General features: G+C 27.3%; 1 long non-coding RNA gene across 1 annotated transcript; it reads right to left on the minus strand.

The window, feature by feature from the left end:
• Nucleotides 1-10257: 10257 nt before the first annotated feature.
• On the minus strand, nucleotides 10258-12409 carry LOC126833730 (uncharacterized). The gene is made up of 4 exons (XR_007685008.1): nucleotides 12390-12409; nucleotides 12114-12234; nucleotides 11592-11748; nucleotides 10258-10518 (listed from the first exon to the last, which is right to left on the minus strand). It is a non-coding gene; the product is annotated as an uncharacterized LOC126833730 (long non-coding RNA).
• Between the last annotated feature and the right edge of the window lie 7347 nt (nucleotides 12410-19756).

Below are 19756 nucleotides of genomic sequence, written 5' to 3' on the forward strand. Positions count from 1 at the left end.
ATAAGTGTATCTTTTAAGAACATATTTATAAGGAATTTTCAATCTGAGGCATCAATTCAAATGCATATTTAAACAGTTATGAAAATAAATGTATATTATAATATTTATTTTATATGAATTATACAAACATTTAAACGGCAAAGCGCACATATTATGCCTAGTAGTTTGTGATACCTATAGAAACTTACCATTTGTTTACATTACAACAGTCGCTGTAAAATCAGCTTGGTTTTGATAAAAAAACAATAATACAATAATGGATTACAATTTACATGATTAATGATTTTAATGATTTTACAAAAACTCTTTGAAATAAGTTTTAATTATAAAACATACTAGATTTAGGAATGCATTACATAAACTGTATGTAACTATAAAAAAAAAGGTACTCGCCATAGTTATTATAACAATAACGTTTTAATATGCATTCAAACACAAGCATCGGAAATAAATTTGTTACAAAGAAAACTCGTTTTTTTCATTCGTATACACTGTCTCAATCGAAGTTGATAACAATTTACCTTCAATTAAAAAAAACTACAATAAAACTATTGGATTTTTTTTGTGAAAATTGACAATTCTTATTATGTTAAAACATAAAAGATACCAAGTCAACTTAATATGCTCTAACAAATGTACCTCTAGACTCTGTACGGTGAATGCAAAAGACGTTTTAATAGAAAATTTAAATTTACAATAAAAATAAAGTATATTATTTTATTTAAGTATAAAAGTATTTTGTTTTATCTTTTTTGTTCCTAAATGTTTGTACTATTATTTTCTCGCATTTTAGAACCCTGATGTTACAACAATTAAAACCACTTTTTCTTAAACTTCTTGAAAAAATAAACAAAAAATTACAAATAAAATCTTAAAAATTTCTAATCACAATAGTGTAGTCCAAAAAAACCAAAGCAACAAATCTAAAATAAAACATCTCCCAGTTGTACTTTAAAATTAATTAAAATTGATATTTTGCCCATTATTAGATGAAACTATAAGTGATGGGAATTGTTCTAATATCAATAATGATTATCAATTTTTATAGCCAGTACAGTGTGGTCGGGGCATAGTGGGGACGGAGCATGGTGAGGTAATTTTAGGTGTATTTGTTAAAAAATACGAAATTTGGAAAAAATACAGTTTTCCGGCAATTAAAGAAAAATTGTAGTCCTGAATTTTTTCTTTGTTCAATATGTTATGGATACATTATGAGTTCTAATAACAAATATTCAACTTAAAGAATACTTTTTACAATGGCTGCTGCACTGTACACATATGACAAATATTTTAAAACATCTTTATTATACTTTTTTGTTAATACTTCTTATGAAATTCGGTATGGTATACGCTATTAGGTATGTATGTCAGAATAGAGTACTACCACATAAACACATTTCTAAAGAATTTTGAAATTATCCACAAAAGTATACATTAACATCAATAATGTAATAAAAAACTATAAAAAGTGATTTGTGTGTGAAGGGGTGAAATAAGTAATTAAAATAGACATTTTGATTCTTTTAATTTTAGTTCAAACTACAGTTTACACATAAGCTAACGATAAACTTATTATTACTATTTGAACATAAAAAAAATGTGTTAACTAGAAAAAATATATATGTAGGTAACAAGACTTTTTTTTTTTAAGTAACGGGTTTGGTATTTATAAAATCACATAATTTTGTAATTTAAATTATATTGTAGAACACGTTTAATAAGTTAAAAGAGAACCCCTGAAACTCAAATTATGGTTATATTTTTAAAAAAAAATAAAATTTTTATAATATTATTTTTAAGTAATTCCCCCCCCTGAATAGAATTTGCTACATAAAGAGCTTTTAAGATTGAAACCAAATTGTATGGCGTATTCGAATATTTCACAATGTCTGTTGCAATGTCAACATGACATTGTCAAAATGACTAATGTCTGTTGGTATCATAGAAATTCAACTTTACTATTGCTCATTTGCAAAAACATGTTGTTTCCATATTTCGTTTTGTCGTTTGTGTATTTAAGTGTTTGGAATTGTTTTTCTGAAATTACTACAGCAATGTAAACGAATGACAAATCTTTAAAATTTAACAAATTAAACAGTGTTATATTTTACAAAAAAAATGAATAGTTTTTTTTTTTAGTCGAATACCAGTTTTCATTAAAATTATTTTTGTATAGATATAATAATACCATAAAACATACCTACTAGTACAATGTATGCTACTTTACAACTTTAGTCATATAACTAAAGTGCCTTTATATATTTAACCATTAATATTTTATGCATTCAACTTGCGTTTTAAATTTGATTTCTAACTTATCTTTTTACACAAAAGCCATCGGTTTATTTGCCATACATTATAACATACAGTATTTTACAACTATTTGTATAGTTTTATTTTTTCTTATCGAAAACATGTTGTTTCTTACAACATCTGTTGCCATGTAAATTAAAAACAAAAAAACTGTAACTAATTTGTGGCTATAAAGTTTTAGTACGTGTTTAGATATATTTCAAACACAAATAATAATTTGAATTATTATTATTGATCATATTTTTTCAATTATAGTTATGTTAGAATCCTAATTAGTTTTATATAATAGTTCAACCCAGAATCTAAGATATCTGATCTAATACGCTTTACATATAATAAAATTACATGCAGCCCCACGTAGAAACTAATAAATATATAAGTATTTATTATTATATATTAAAAAAATTAAATGTACCTATATTATTTTTTTGTTCAATGAAAATAAAAAATTGTGACTTCTTTAATTTAATTGGGAGTTTTTAAATTCTTATTTAATCATTTTCCATAATCTAAAGATTTATTTATAAGCCGTACAAAGTATCGAATTTTTTTTTTTCGATAGTTAAAAAGTTTAATTAAAAGACACTCAAAATTTTAATTTTCTCAAGTGGTATTACAATAGGCATTCTTAGTGAGTCAGCCAATAAAAGTCTCTAAAATAATAAAAAATTTAATAACTATTGGGAATAATATAAAATATAATCGATATAATTGAAATGTTTTCAATAATATTATTATGGGTTCTATATAACACATTTTTTTATGATAAAAACATGCTATTGTGTTTATGCACTATTCGCAAATATCGAGCAAAAATATGTTTACAACGCAAACACTTTGTTTTTACAAAAAATTGTAATATATCGTATTGAGTCATACCTGTAAGTAGGCTACACGTGTCTATTCTTACAGACTTTATAAAATTGATTAAAATTCAATTTTAAAGAATTCTCTAAAGGTTATAAAACCCTATACCCGCTAATGTATAATATTAAGTTAAACGTTCCCTGAAGTATTATATTATGTTAAAAGTTGAAAAGTTATCACTACTAGCACTCATTAATATATAAAATAAAGAAATACATTTTAACTTAAACAAAGGGCTCCAAAAAATGTTTTCAACAAATAATAGAACACATCCTTATTAGCTACAACCAGTATCTTCAAGGATCTTGAATAATCAAAAATTACCAATGAAATCTAATCTAAAATTTTATTTCAAATGACGACAAATTATTTTCTTAAATTACAATACACAGTAGTTTTCCACAATTAATTTACATAACCTTGTTTGAAAAGGATTTAGTCTGATGTGCTGACTTTTTATCGGTTAAATTATCAAATATTCTATTCTGTGTTGTAGCCACTGACCACAGTACAATACTCATCATAATAAAATAACTTGAAATACAAAGCTAAAATATCATACCCTCTAGTTATATTATAAAAACAATTATGGTTCATATTTTGAATATTACTAGATATCTTGTATTATAATATTCTAGTTAATACATTTTATCGTCATTGTGTTTATACGTTCAGATTCCCTTATTATCTTATATCACATAATGTACGTTTAAAAGCACTTTTTTTTAAAAAAACCACAAATAAATCTATCAAAGATACAATGTAAAATATGACAGCTCATATTATGTTAAAACTTCAGCTGTATAAGACCAACATGTATTTGTCATTTGTTTACATTGCGAAAATTATGATATTTTATGGAATTTGTACAACACAAATATTAATTTACCAAAAATTTAAAATTCAACTTTAAATATAGGTAAATGATTTAATACAGGGTGGGGGTTATGGGATCTAAATCACTTCACTTACGTACTTGTATATTTGAAGTGATTTTTTTTTCTAGCCCTCTTTTTTTCATTTCTACATCTGCCTGAATGTAATTATATGTCTTAAGTGGTGAAACAACATTAATTAATAAAGACATTTTAACCAAAAATCCGAGTTGAATTTATAAGATATTAGTGATTAGACATTTATGGGTGTTTGCTATAATAATTGTAACATCAAGGTAAAATTATTTCGTATATAAGTAAGAAAGTATAAATTCAATATATATATATATTTGTGTGTATTTTTATTCCTCCAGAAAAGCAGTAAACTCCACCAAATCCAAAAAAAGTTTCATCTCAGCTGCCCGTCTCGCTACGGCTTTTATTTAAAATTATTATTAAAAGCCGCTATCAAAGGCTATTGGGTGAATTTTAGCAAACACATTTTTCATAGTACATGGAAACAGGACGATTTTTGGGGAAAATCCAATTACCATGTAAGTTTTTAAAAATATTGTTTAGGTATTAAGTTATTATGGTTTTCTACTTTAGTTTTGTATCAATAATCATAAATCAATTAAAAAATAAGAAGGATAAAAAAAACATATGTTTTTTAATATTCTTCCTTATTGGTGAATTTATAAAATATAATTATTGATAAAGTTAGTAAGTATAAATTTAACAGGCAAATTCAATACGATATGTTATTCCTTTTAAATTAGGTCAATTGTAATACAATTTGAAATATATTTTTTCTTGTAGCTTACATGCATAGCTTTTGTTGGTAGTATAAAACGCGTAACCGTGTTTTTTTGTTTCTTTATTTGTTCTTGACAATTGAGTACATGATAATGCTTTGGTAAAATATACATATTTAAAAACACCTATACATACGTAGACTATTGAACACAATAGAGTTACAAGAAAAACATGACTAAACTTTTTGTAGACAATATCAATATTATATTACTATCAAAAATTATAGGCTTAAAATGTTAAGACAATAGCGGATACTGACTTTTGAAATAAACAGTTAGTTCCAATTACTGTAATCTGTAATGGATTATAATATAATTAATAGTATAAAAAATACTTATTCGAGGTCAATGTTTCAATTAACAGACAAATACAAATATTTAAATGCCCATGTAATGGATAAGAGGTACTTTTAAATGATTAGTGTATAAGGCCAGCTTACAACGAACTTAAAAAAATCATATTTTAACTACGCATGCAATGTTTGAATTTAGAAAACCACTCGCACTCACTTTAGGTGATTAGGCATGAAATGACACAATAACAATATTTTCTATGGAGTATAGATGGCAAATAATCAAAATTAATTAAATGTTTATCTTTGTAAATTTGTTATATCAAATAAATTGAAATAATTGTCTCGACTCCATAGACATTTTAGAATAAAGAAAAAAAAAAGAGAAGGAATCAGAAGTTAAAGTATGTAATGGACATATTATATATTTGAAAGGTAACAAAATGTGTTATTTGAAATAGATTGTTGTTTAAAAAAATTGAAAGTTGAAAAATAATTATTATGATAAACGATGATGAACATTTTACATTATACATTCAAATAAACACAAATTAGTAACCATATTAATATATTTTAGAAGGATTTCTAGAACTATAATATACTGGTTCTGAGGCCTACAATTTTCCGGCCACGTTACTAAATATGACTTAAGTATTATGGATAATAACAATTATTTTAATTGTTTTTGTTTTAAAAATTCAAGATAGCCATTTTATTGAGAATAGTATGCTGAGAATTGAGACTGTTCGACAACCAGTTTTAGATTATTACTTTTTTATTTATTAAAGGTTAAATTGTTGGATTGGAGGTGGAGTCGGTAGAAAATTATTTTCATCTGTAAGTATTACACTACCGCACTCCACCTCTTATCCTACCCTTTAACCTTTAATAACTTAAAAAGTAATAAACTAAAACTGGTTGTTGACCATTCAAAATTCTCAGCAAATTATTCTCAATAAAATGGCCATATTGAATTTTTTTTTTTTAATGTAACAATGCGTTTATTTGATAGAGTTTTATCATTTCCAATATATACTAGGATTCCTATTTCATCTTATAACATATGACATACTATATGATTATTAAATCATATAGTATCTAAAGTATAGATTTTTTTGTATTTTTGTTTTGTTTATTATTTCAAGATGTCCAAGAAAATTTGTTAATTCGGCTCATTATTTATAATATGTAATAAAACAATTTAAAAAATCATCTAAAATTATTGTAAATTCAGGGTTTTACAAAACAAGAAAATAAATAGTCTAACATTTAAGTACACAAATAACGGAACGTTATACTTAAAAAAAAACACTTGTTTTCGAAATTTTTATTAGTAGTTTGTTTGTAGGATTTACAAATATTTGTTGCAATTTGAAAAAACTAGGTCGATTTTTAAAACGTATGAAACTTATAATTCTTTATCATAAATTTAAATGGCTACAGATGTTGTGAAAAACCATATGTTTTCGATAGCAATAAAATAAAACTATACAAATTGTTAAAAAATATTGTATATTCTAATGTAAGAAAAAATATCGTTGGCTCTTGAGTAAACATAAGATTAAAAAAAAATTTAAAACACAGGTTGAATGCATAAAATATTTATGATTAAATATATAAGGGACTATAGTTATATAACAAAAGGGTAATGTAGCATATATTTTATTAGTATGTTATAATATTATAGCAATATTATAATTGAAGAATGTAATTCGTTGTCATTTGTGTAAATACAAGGTAGAATTACAATTTAAAACGCATGTTAAATACATAATATATTAATTATTACTTATATAGGGGCACTGCGTGTAGTTAGGTATATGACTGAAGCGGTAAAGTAGCATAAATTATATTGTAATTAATTATATATATATAGTTTATATATATATATATATATATATATATATGTTTATATATAAATTACTTCTGTTAAGCAAATAAATAGTACAAAAATACATATTATCAAATTAAAAACAATATCTATTATAAATGTAAATCTTTAAGAGAAAGGTATTATATAGCTTGCGTACGAGTCCGCAACACCACGGGACACATTTTTATGTATCTAAGGTGGCTAGTAAACATATCAAGTTTCTGGCTAATATTTTAGTGTTTTCGTAATATCTGGCCCAAAACCATTCTTAGAGAATTTGGCCCCTTAAATTATTGAATTTATTATTCATTTCTATTTTGACCGTTGTGAATACCACATGTATGCCCCCTATTCCCACCCCAACCACAACCCTCGTCTCTTACCCTCTATCTCTCACCCCTAACTTTCACCATCTATCTCTAACCCCTAACTCTCATCTCCTATCTATAAACCCTAACTCTCACGCCTATCTATTACCCCCTAACTCTCACCCCCTTCCCTTATCTCTTATCAGATAAATCATTTGATAAGAGATCTGTTTTTTTCGTTATGATAACCGGTGTCGGTGTCGATTTTTTCCGGTTGTGTTCCAAAGTAAAACGAATATCTCTTATCTGTTATCTGTTATCTCTCTTATCTAAACAGATAAATCAGTTATTATTTTTCGTTATGATAAGCGGTGTCGGTGTCGATTTTCCGTGTGTGTGCCATAGCATAGACATAAAAATGTCAAAAACAAAAACGTTGTGTGGTCCTAGTCGAAGATCTATCTTATCTCTTCACTTGGGCTAAAAATCTAGAAATCTGATTTTAATATGATTGTTTTAAGTATAGTATATTAATACAACTTGTATTATACATTTTACCTAAAATGTCTGTGTTGTACAAAGCCAACGTTACAATATTTTTTTACATTTAATACATTATGACAAATACCAAATAGAATCTTCCTATTTTACCTTAGTTTACAAGTAGTCGTATTTGACAAAAAAAAAATGTCCATAGTTTTACATTACATTTTTTAGGATTAAAGTTATTATGAAGTAATAACTTTAAAGGATGATAATCACTCAGCATCAAATAAAAATTAAAGCATATCTATTAGAAGAATTTTTTTTAACTATAAACTGGATCTTGGGCCCACAATTTTCTGGCTACGTTACTGGATACGACATATGTGTTATGGAAAGTAACAATTGTTTTTATTTCATACGACTTAAGAACTTAAACAAGATGTCCTATAAAAAAATGTATCGTCAGTACCATATATCGTAATAAAATTGTGTATAATTAAAATATTTTTCAAGCTATATAATGAAATACCTTTTAGTCTAATCTTCAGACCTTAAATTTCTAAGTACGCTCAAAAAAAATGTATACAGAGCTTTGAATCGCAAGACAAATATATTCGAGTAACGTATCTGTGTAGATCACACATCATCATTCCGTGCCCCTACGACAGTATTCTCAATTTTTAATATACTTTTATATGTTTTATACCGACGTGGATATATCCGAGACTTACTCATTTGATATATCAATCCACGAAAGTTGTAACGCATTCATATAAAGTGATCATATTAAGTTGTTGTACGTTTTTTAGTATTTTTAATTTTAATTAATGTTTTTTCGGCCGGGTAAGCCGCTGATCTGATATTTTCATGTAGAAAGTTTATAAATCAGATCTTACTTAAAAGATACCTTTTCTTAGGTCAAAAATGTAAACGTTTTACCCCTTCACATTTTAAAATCTAAAAAAATATATATACGAAACAATCGTATTTTTAAACTTTAAATAATTACGGTGAGCTATAATTTTTTTTAATAATAGTTTAATTAGTTGACTTTAAGCCAAAGGATTGGAAAAATAAGACTGGAGGTACATTAAGAGTAAGACTAACATCTACGATTATTGTAGGAAATCCAATATAATGGGGGTACAATTTCAAAACATATTTTTGCTTATAGCTAACATGCATAGCTTTGGTAGGTAGGTTAGGTATGCGTTTTATCATGTAAAAGTTGAAAAAGTTATTATATTTATTTTATTGGGCTGCGCTGGACCGATCTTACCGATATTCTTCTACATCGATAAAGATAGGAATTACAATCTAATAGAAAATGTATATTATTCTACAACTATTCGAATACACAAATTTTTAAAAATAATATTGAAAAATGTATTGAAATATCTATACAATATGAGCATAAAATACGACAGTAAATTCAAGGAAAAGTAAGAGCTTTAATTACAAAAAATTTTAACTATGTTTTCATTATCATTTAAAAAATCATCGCTCAATTTTTTTAGTACCTTTAAAGATAACCCAACAAGTAAAATTATGGATTGATTTATAAATAATTTCAATTGTTATTTTTTAAACTTTACTTTCCTGGTAAAAACATAACATACCAAGTTGCCTGGGGACGGACAGAGATGACACTGAACGGGCTGCTTAAGGTGTTTTCATGGGTACATTAAAAAAGTATGACTTAATGATAAAACAATTATTTTTTATGAAAATACTTATTTGAATTTGTATTTCAATAAATAATTAATATTGTATTTAAATTCGAATTTCATATACAATTTATTATTTAAACAATACCCTTGTTCAATCAGTGAACGATTTAACATATTCTAATGGAATACCCAAAAAGATGGTTATATTAATAACAACTTAAATTTACTTGGTGTTCATAAAAATTTGTCTACTTTAATCAAGTATCGTTCTAAAATATGTAGATTAAAAATCGCAAAGACACTTTTTAATGTATGTATATACTATGTATAGCTTAAATTTATTAACTGATTTTTTCGAGTAACACATGTTTTGATAACATAATCACTAATTGTCAGTACTTTTAAGAGATCGGAAGTTTAAAATTATATTTCACCTTACTCTTAAAATAAAAAAAAATGTTACTTTTTCAACTTTCAACTTTGATACTCATTAACTATGTGTCTAACAATAGCATCAAATCCAAAATTCAACAAAACCTCAGTACCACCTACAAGAGGGGGTGGTATTTGTTCTTATGTATTATAGCTGCAGCTTAGGAACTTAAAAGCTGGAAATTGTTTTCTGAAGATTGATCTTAATTATATCTTAAAACATCAATTTAAAAAAAAAATCATGAGGATAAACTTTATTTATTGCGGAAAGACTATTTATTTTATTAAAATTGTGTAAGCCTTAAAATTAACATTGAATTATTATCATATTGTATTACATTTCTATTAAACTTACTCATTTATAACGAGTCATAATTTGTTTTAACTATAGTATACAACATAATGAAACATTTAAATAATTACTCAAACGCTTACATTTTCAAAAACAATATGATCTTAACATTAGCATTTAATTCTTCTTGTAAACACATATTTTATCCGCTCGGTTGATTGAGTGTCGTTCTAAACGATTTCACCATATGGAATGATGACATAATAAGCTCAAACAATGGAAGCTGTATGTCATCTAAAAATTAAACAGATGTATTTTAATTTTAAAATTCAATAATTACTTCAACTTTTAGAATATAGACAGCAGATGTACATTAGGAAATAAAAATTAATTATATATGATTCAAGATTATACAGAAAAATATTTTTTAAAAAAGTACATTTCCATCGAGGCTATATAAAATGTTAAAACATTTAAATTTGTTTAGAATAATAGGTATATAAGATAATATGTTGCTTAAGTTTCTCTACGGCTCACTTTTAATATTCAAAGTAATTATTTGTTATTTTGAACTAAAAGTACAAGTCTTAGGTCATACCCGAATGCTGCAACATTAATGCTAATATATATGATACTCGTTTCAAAGAAAATTAAGTGTTTAAAATAAATTTTAGTTTCGGTAGATAGGACATTTGTATTTTTCCAATCAGATAATATTTATAATTCACACACTTTTCCTAATAATCTAAATAGTTCTCCTGGTTTACTTCAAAGTTCAGTAAAATATCTAAAAATGTAATTCATGTTTAAAATTAAACTTACTGCGCGCTATGACTTTTTTTTAAAAATAATCGAATGAGTTCCAAATTTGTATGGAATATTCTCTAGATCAAGTCAAATTTTTTAGTAAAATTTTTAAAAAATCTAAACAAACTCTTGTCATTTTTGTGCTAATATTTTATTTTTTTGTTTTTTCAATAAATATTTTAATTGTGCAACCACTATGTATAATAAAGATTTCTTCAAAAATGATTAGCTATACATAATAATTCTCTTTAAAAAAATTACTGTAACATAAAATTTCGATCACTATCAAACAGCATACAAAAATGTAAGTTCCCATTGTGTTCCGATGACGATGGGAACTGGGAACATATATTTTTCTTTTTTTGTTGTTTACTTTGATCTATTTAGTATACAGCAGGGGGATTATTATGTTATCGAAAAATATAAAGTACCATATAGTAAAATTTAATAAATTTAAGAATAATTATTCAATGTCATTTATTGATCAGTAAAAACTATTATCAAATTATTTATATTTTACAAAATTATTTAAATAAAACTTTAAAACGTCTAGTAGTTACTTCGTTGTTCTGGTGTATATTCATATTTATTAAAAAATTCGTCTATTTTTTTTGAATTCGGGAAACCCACCATATCCTTCACATGTTTCTCTGTAAGGCCTTTGCCCTCAGCAACTTTGTACCATTTTTTTGCGTCTTCGAATTTTTGTTTTAAAAGCTGTAACAATTATTTGTATTAAAAATATCCTAAAAAAAATTGTAATTGCAGATATTATGCCAACTACACATAATTAGTATATGCTTAAATGTTTTACAAAACTTTTTTATGGTAACCGAAATTAAAAATTGTACAAAATATATCTAAAAATTTGTTTTATTGTGTGTTACGTTACGCAAAAAAAACTTAATCCATTGTCAAACACTTAGACAAAGTTTATGTAAAATTATGCCCAATCGGCTATAATATTTCCATAGAAAAAAATTACTGTAAACCATAACTTGATCATATGTAATCTATTGAATGTTTGACAAAATACTTTAGTTTTCGAATAATAATAGTCTAAAAATATTATTAAATATTACTTGCTCATCAGTTAGTGGCTGGGTGGTATCAGCATTTAGGATAAAAGAAATGAACAAAATAGACAATATGAAGTACATTATAATTTGTAATCTTCCGCCAGTTTCTAGTTGTACAAAAGAACTGAAAAAAAATATCGAAAAACATTCAATAATTGTATCTTTTAAATACAGATTTATAAGGAATTTTCAATCTGTGGCATCATTTCAAATGCATATTTAAACAGTTATGAAAATAAATGTAAATTATAATATTTATTTTATATGAATTATACAAACATTTAAACGGCAAAGCGCACATATTTTGGTGACATATTATGCCTAGTAGTTTGTGATACCAATAGGCACTTATTTTCAATCTGTGGCATCATTTCAAATGCATATTTAAACAGTTATGAAAATAAATGTATATCATATTATTTATTTTATATGAATTTTACAAACATATAAACGGCAAAGCGCACATATTATGCCTAGTGCCGTGTTTTTTTCTCACATCATTTAAACTACCATGAACAAACTGTTTAAACTTTAAAGGACCTCTACAATAGCATTCATTAACGCGTATTGTATAAGCAATTTTTCACTAATAATCAACATGAAATCAACATCAAGATGCTACCGTGCAAGAAATAAAATAGGTCAAACATATAAATACAAAAACATCTGCAAAACAAAATATGTTAAGAAAAACACCTCGTTGTCAATAAAAAAAAAAATAATGAAACCATACAAATTGTTTTGATACCTATAGGAACTTACTATTTGTTTACATTATAACAGTCGCTGTAAAATCAGCTTGATTTTGATATAAAAAAAACAATAATGGACTACAATTTACACGATAAATAATTTTACAAAAACTCCTTGTTATAAGTTATAATTATAAAACATACTAGATTTAGAAACGCAACGCAAAGTATAAAAGTATTTTGTTTTATCATTTTTGTACCTAAATGTAAAATAATGTACCATTATTTTCTCGCATTTTAGAACCCGGGTGTTACAACAATTAAAAATATATTTTTAAATTTGCATTTAATACTTATTATAAATAGCGAACATAATACTACCACTTTTTCTTAAACATCTTGAAAAAATAAACAAAAAATTAAGAGATCCTACTTTTTACATTGGACAAACCTGTAGTATAAGATCCTACTTAATAAGGAAAACCCAATTCTACATCACTCAAAAAAATGTTCTTATCAAAAATAATTTGTATTACACCTATAAACGTTTTTGCTAGGGTTAAAAGTAACGCTTGCAAAAAAACTACAATTTTATGAACTTAAATGTATAATAATATTATAGTTTTTTTTTTACAACAATTTTATTTTAGTCTGGTCTATCTAAAATAATATTATTTCCTCCGTTTAAATAAAATAATTTATCAGTGAAGTGGTTCAATTTTAATAAGGACAGTAGGAATAGAAAAACTATGGTATATTTTATGATTAATTTTAGATTTTTTTTTTGTTATCCCATTTGAATGAAAAATGAAAAAAACGAGGCTGTTTAAAACCTTTTCGGTAATGAGGATTTTCAAAAGGTTTTGGTCACGTAACACAATTAATGGAAATGTATCATTAAAAGTGAAGAACAATTTAATCCGATAACGTTAACACTTTTAAGTCGATAAAAGTTAATCCTATACCATTAAACGGGTCTTGATTTTCCATTGGGTCTGTTTAATGTTCGCGCACATAAGCCGCAACGGTCGGATTTCTGTTCTCTAGAAACGTTTTGGGTTTAAACGCAGATGGATTTTTTTTTTGAACAATACAATATACTATATAGATAGTTTTTATTTATTTATACAGGAAAACTATTCGTACCCTATTAATTATTTTTTAATGGTTGAAGTACTTTCGAGTGAAAAAGAACACTTAAAAACTGGGATTGAAAACTTTTATCATATTAGGGTTGAAAATTAACTGTATTTTAATGTTTAGTTTTGTTTTTAAAAATTTGAACAGCTAACAGTTTGTACAAAAGTTATGATGATGCCGATTATGTTTTTCTAATATCTAGTAAACAAGACTAAAACCGAATTAATTTATCTGCAGTAAGTACATTGACAAAACAAAATTAATGGAACTCTTGAGTAGCGAAATATCGCCGGATGTGATGGAAACGATACCCTATGAGAAAGTTGAAGAGTTTCAGTATCTGGGTACACTACTAAGTACGAAAAATGATTGGTCTCGTGAAATAGGTTCAAGAATAACAAAAGCAGAGAGAGCGTTTTTTGCCTTGTTAAAGTTCTTTAAATCTAAACTCTTCTCCAAGCGAACAAAAACAAGACTTTATACATCAATAATAAGGCCGATACTAACATATGGTTGTGAAGTATGGACTACTACAAGTGTAACACAGCGAAGACTGAGGACTTTTGAAAATAAGATATGGAGAAGAATATGTGGTCCGATCAGGGATCCGAGGACCGGTCAATGGCGCAGGAAGTTCAACCAAGAATTAAAGGAAGAACTAAATATAGTTACAATTAATGGATTCATAGAGTCATGTTATGCGGCGTAACACAGATGCATTAACCAAGGTAGTATTAAATTGGAAGCCGGAAGGAAAAAGGCCACGAGGTCGTCCACGGAAAAGATGGATGGATGTCGTGGAAAAAGATTTGGAGGACCTTGGAGCACAGAATTGGAGGGAGACCGTGCAGGATCGAGATAAGTGGGGTGATTTAGTGATGGCGGCAAAAACTCTTGGAGAGTTATGAAGGCCAGAAGAAGAAGAAGAAGAAGTACATTGCAAGAACCTAACACAACAATACAGAGAGTAAGAGCTAATCAAGTTTGTTGGAAAAATCTATTATATGGACTTTTCTAAGAAATAATATCCGAATTACATTTTATTAATTTCGTTTTACTTTAGATTAAAAGCCAAGCAGCAAATTGTATTTTTCAAATATATATATATAATATAAGATGATTCATGAGATATCGACAATTTGAATTTCAATTAATATGGGTGAATAAGTTGGCCCACAAGTATTTATATGTTCATGTTATTTTCTATAATTCAGTATTATTTTGATCAATGGGAATAACATAGATTACGATTACGCGACACGTCGTTTCTACAATAAATACTATTGCTTCTTATCAATGAAATACATGATTTTATATATTTATATATCTTAATTGTTGACCGTATCGTGCTGGCCGTTATCGTAGCAATAAAAAATAAAAAACCCATAATTTTTTTCCTTATTCGATTGTTTTGTAGAAAAAGAAAATATTATTATGAAATTGTATGCTTAAATCTGTGGTCACACTGATTTCTTTTTCAGTCATATTGTATGTAGTCAGTTAGGCTACAATTTTTATAGTAAGTATGTATAAGACAAGATAATATACAGTTATGATAATAATTATAATTCGTTTAGTATTATTATAAATTATAAATGAGTACAATTTTGTTATGGTGTATAACTTTATTTATTTACAAACATGTATTGCAGTGCGCAATTGTTACTATAATCTAACAAATTATTATTATACAATTGGTTTATGACCCTCGCAGGGGTACTCTGAATAGTGTAACGGACGTAACGAGCCCGTGGACCCCAGTTACCTTTCAATGAAAAAGAGATATTGAACGAACAAATATGCTCAAAACCCCAAGTAAGGAGAATAAAAGATCACCTGCAATGAAGTGACGAGATACAAAACAAATATTGGAAAGAAAAAGGGCATGGCAAAACTCTAGACTCAAATGAATAGAATGTAGCTACAAAAACAACGAAAAACTCGTTTTTTGAAAAGGCTAATGAGATTAAGGTTGGGTTTAAGGCAAAATCGGCAATTATAAAGGATGCTAAGGACAGGGAGGCACGGAGAGATGCACAAGGCCCGGAATAAGCAAAAAAAAAAATTTGGCTTATGATACATATTTAAACTTTGGGCTTCTCGCGAGTATGTGTCCTTTTGTGCCTTGTGAGATTTCCGGATTGCGAAAATACTTTAAGGCACAATTCGCATTGAAAGGGCTGTTCGCGAGTATGTTTCCTTTTGTGCACTGTAAGACCTCCAGACTGTGAAAAATTTTTAAAGCATACTTCACACCGGAAAGGCTTTTCGCGAGTATGTGTTCTCTTGTGCCTTGTTAGATTTCCGGATTGCGAAAATACTTTAAGGCACAATTCGCATTGAAAGGGCTGTTCGCGAGTATGTGTCCTTTTGTGCCTTGCGAGATTTCCAGACTGTGAAAATGTTTTTAGGCAAATTTCACACTGAAAAGGCTTTTCATATTTTTCAGACTGTGCGCGTGTTCTTAAGCCAAAGGGACGTTGAATTATTCTCTTCTTATGCATTATCAACTCTTCCTGTGTTGATGACTCTTCTCCAGTTCGGTCGTGTTTTACTGTACCGATTTTGTAGCTAAAACAACATATTTTATAACTTGATAGTAAATTCTTAATTTATCGACAACTTTTGTGTAACCCTTTATGTCATGAAATATAAAAAACGTCATATTTTTTAATAGGAATCAACTATTCCATACTTTTTAAAAATTCATAACATATTAAAATATCAAAGTTTTGTTTGATTTTATATCTTAACGGTCACCTATCAAATGTACAGACACTGGTATAATAATTTAGTAAATGTTAAATTATACTACTTTACATGATTTATTTAATGAGATATTATTACGTGTTTCTACTTGATTTTTACCGGATTCGGTTGACTGAACTATAAGACGTATTGAATGTCACTTATTGAATGAACAAAACACATTTTCTAATTTGTCTATTTTCATTTTAAAATTTTTAATATTTGGAAACTCTTATAATCTTAGCAAAATCTTTAATATATTTTACAAATAAGAGAACTTTTAAAACATAGCGTTACCACTTACCATTTTATTATTATGTTATTTAATAGCTTATAAGGAAAAAATTCTAGTGAAACCATTTTTGCAACTCTTAACAATGATCGAATAATTACTTAATTTAGGTTTTTCAATCTACCTGGTAATAAAACGATCCATGTCTTCGACCTTTATAACATCGGGATCTTGATCGTTTTCAATTTCTAATTCAGATATGAAGTAATGATTCATATCAACTTGATCAATATCCATTTTAACTACGGCCATGTTATTCAAACTTCTAAAAAAAAATAATATGTTTGGTAATACGATTATATTATGCCACTCCGATATACATTTATCTGCAGGACTGAATAATGAATTTAAGTAAGTTTTATTTCATTTTAGTTGGAATTTAGTATGTATGTAGAAATGTAATTAGATATTGCATTCAATATTTTTATACTCTAAGATTTGCCAATTAATAATAATTACGAATGTGCGAAAGAATAAAATAGATTATAAAAAATGACTCACCCAGTAGACATATCAAAAACATTCTCTTCTTCGGGTTCCATTTTTTCGACGATTGACTCGCCAATACTATACGAAAAAAGTAAAACAAAAGATATGACAGTATTCTTAACTTCTAAAGCCATTCAAGGAAAGAAAAATATTACTAATCTAATAAAAAAAAAGCTAATTATCCTAAATCTTATGTACTTGTTAAACGTAAAATTATTTTTAAAAAAATAACTTTTAAAAACAAAAAGTTCACTATCAAATTAAGACGAAAAAATGTACCTACCCAGTAGAAATAGGGGCTACGTGTTCTTCTTCTTCCTTCTTTATAACTGACAAATGTTGATTTTCCTCTATTTCGATCTCAGACATGAAATCATAGTCTTTACTGATATCATCTACTTCCAATTTAGCAACGGCAAAGCTGTTTGATATTTTTAACAATAAAAATATTACTTATGTTTTTTATTGAAGTTTTACAATGACTTTCAGAATATAATATTATTGTGTAAGTTTTTCGTCTGAATAAAATTAATAGACATTGATTCTTGATATTACTTGTCATATTGGTTTTCAGTCTTAGTTGCAATGCTCGTGAATGTGAAGCGCTCGTCTTCAGTCATTCTGATAAATGTTAATTTATAATGTAAATCTACACAAAACTAATTGAAATACGGATTACAGCAAAATGTTCTTATTACAAACGATTAAATTGCAAAAGTACACATTTCATATAATAACATAGTTTGTTAGTTGTCTTGGATAATATATCAAGTTTATAGAAATAAGTTAAAACGGTTTTATATTACTACTTTAGTAGCCAGTATTACCGAATTTCACATAAAACATACATTTAGTTATTGTTTTTATATAAAAACTTAAATATACATTGTCAAGTCTTATGACTCAAAATAAAAGACACTTAAATTTACAACCCTTGAATAAAATGTTTAACGCTCCTCATAATAATAATATAAGTAATAGAATAATATAGTAGTTAATATTGTTTGTTGTAACTTTTAACGTTGAATGAGGATACGTTTTGATCATACTATATTTATGAATTATAAATAAGAACTATTTTTATTATTTGTAGTTGTTTTTTGAAATTATCATGAACTTTCAAAAGAGACACTGAAAAAACAAAGGAAGTATAATTTTCATTTTTCTCATCTGTAAAATATGATTTTTGTATCACTTTATTCATTAATTTTCAGAACATTAACTGCAAAAGACACCAGATACATTGAGTAGACAATCTTGAATGCTTGAAAATTACTCAACCTGACAACACTATCCATTGTGAAATAATAATAATTTAGACGCTTATTAGAACAAGGGCCAAATTTCCCATTTTGGTTTTTTTCCAGGAGAGACAAAAAACTATTTATCTAGGTTCATTTATTTTTTCACGAAAACTTTATAATTTTACCTAATTTATTACCATTTAATGGGTTGATTTAATTAATAAAATATTAATTTAGCCTAAGGATAATCTTTTAAGTCTCCTGTAAAAAAAACAAAATTTGAAATTGGGCCTGACACCGCGGCATAGAACCGATTAAGTCGAAAGTCTTGGGCTGTAAATCCGTAATAGGTCGTGTCAGACGACTTGTACGATGGTTACAAAAACACATTCCCGAACGTCTTATTTTATTATTATACACACACAGTTTGTGGTTTGATTTTGACGTCTCGCACACATTCTCATGGCCACACTCGGGATGATTCCACAAAATGTACACATGCCTTGTTCTCCTGTTGGGCATATTCTATTTTTTACCATACATAATATATTTTTTTTATCGCGCATTCGTTGTTACACGCTTGCGGTTAGCCCAACAGCGGTGTGGATGTGGTCCAAGTGCTAGCTGTATAGGTACGTCCTCCCGCAGTCGGTCACTGGGTTGACACATACAATCACTCTCTCGGTGCATCTTGCTATCTCTCTCTCTCTTTATGTATTAGCTGTCTTTGTCTATCTCGAGAAACGCCGGTCAGTGGCGACTGCGTTACCGCCGACAGATCGAAACAAACGACTTCATAAAAAAAATTATATATATATATAATTCTCCAGCACTAAAACACACACACACGCGCACGCTTGCTTCTAGTAGACTTACTTATAGATACTTTTTTTCCGGACTTGACGTTTTCGAACCGACACAGCGTGTGAGTGTGTGTGTGTGTGTAATCGATTGTCAAGCTAATGACCGAACATCGCCGGAGAAACTGTGTTGTAATTAACTGCACTCGTGTGCCAGTGTGATTTATTGGTCGCACTCCCT

This window comes from Adelges cooleyi, unplaced genomic scaffold (genome assembly GCF_023614345.1).
Source record: "Adelges cooleyi isolate 19-005CV unplaced genomic scaffold, UGA_ACOO_1.1 ACOO_flye_CR_arks_rails_tigmint_CR_PRNA_2, whole genome shotgun sequence".
Taxonomy (NCBI): domain Eukaryota; kingdom Metazoa; phylum Arthropoda; class Insecta; order Hemiptera; family Adelgidae; genus Adelges; species Adelges cooleyi.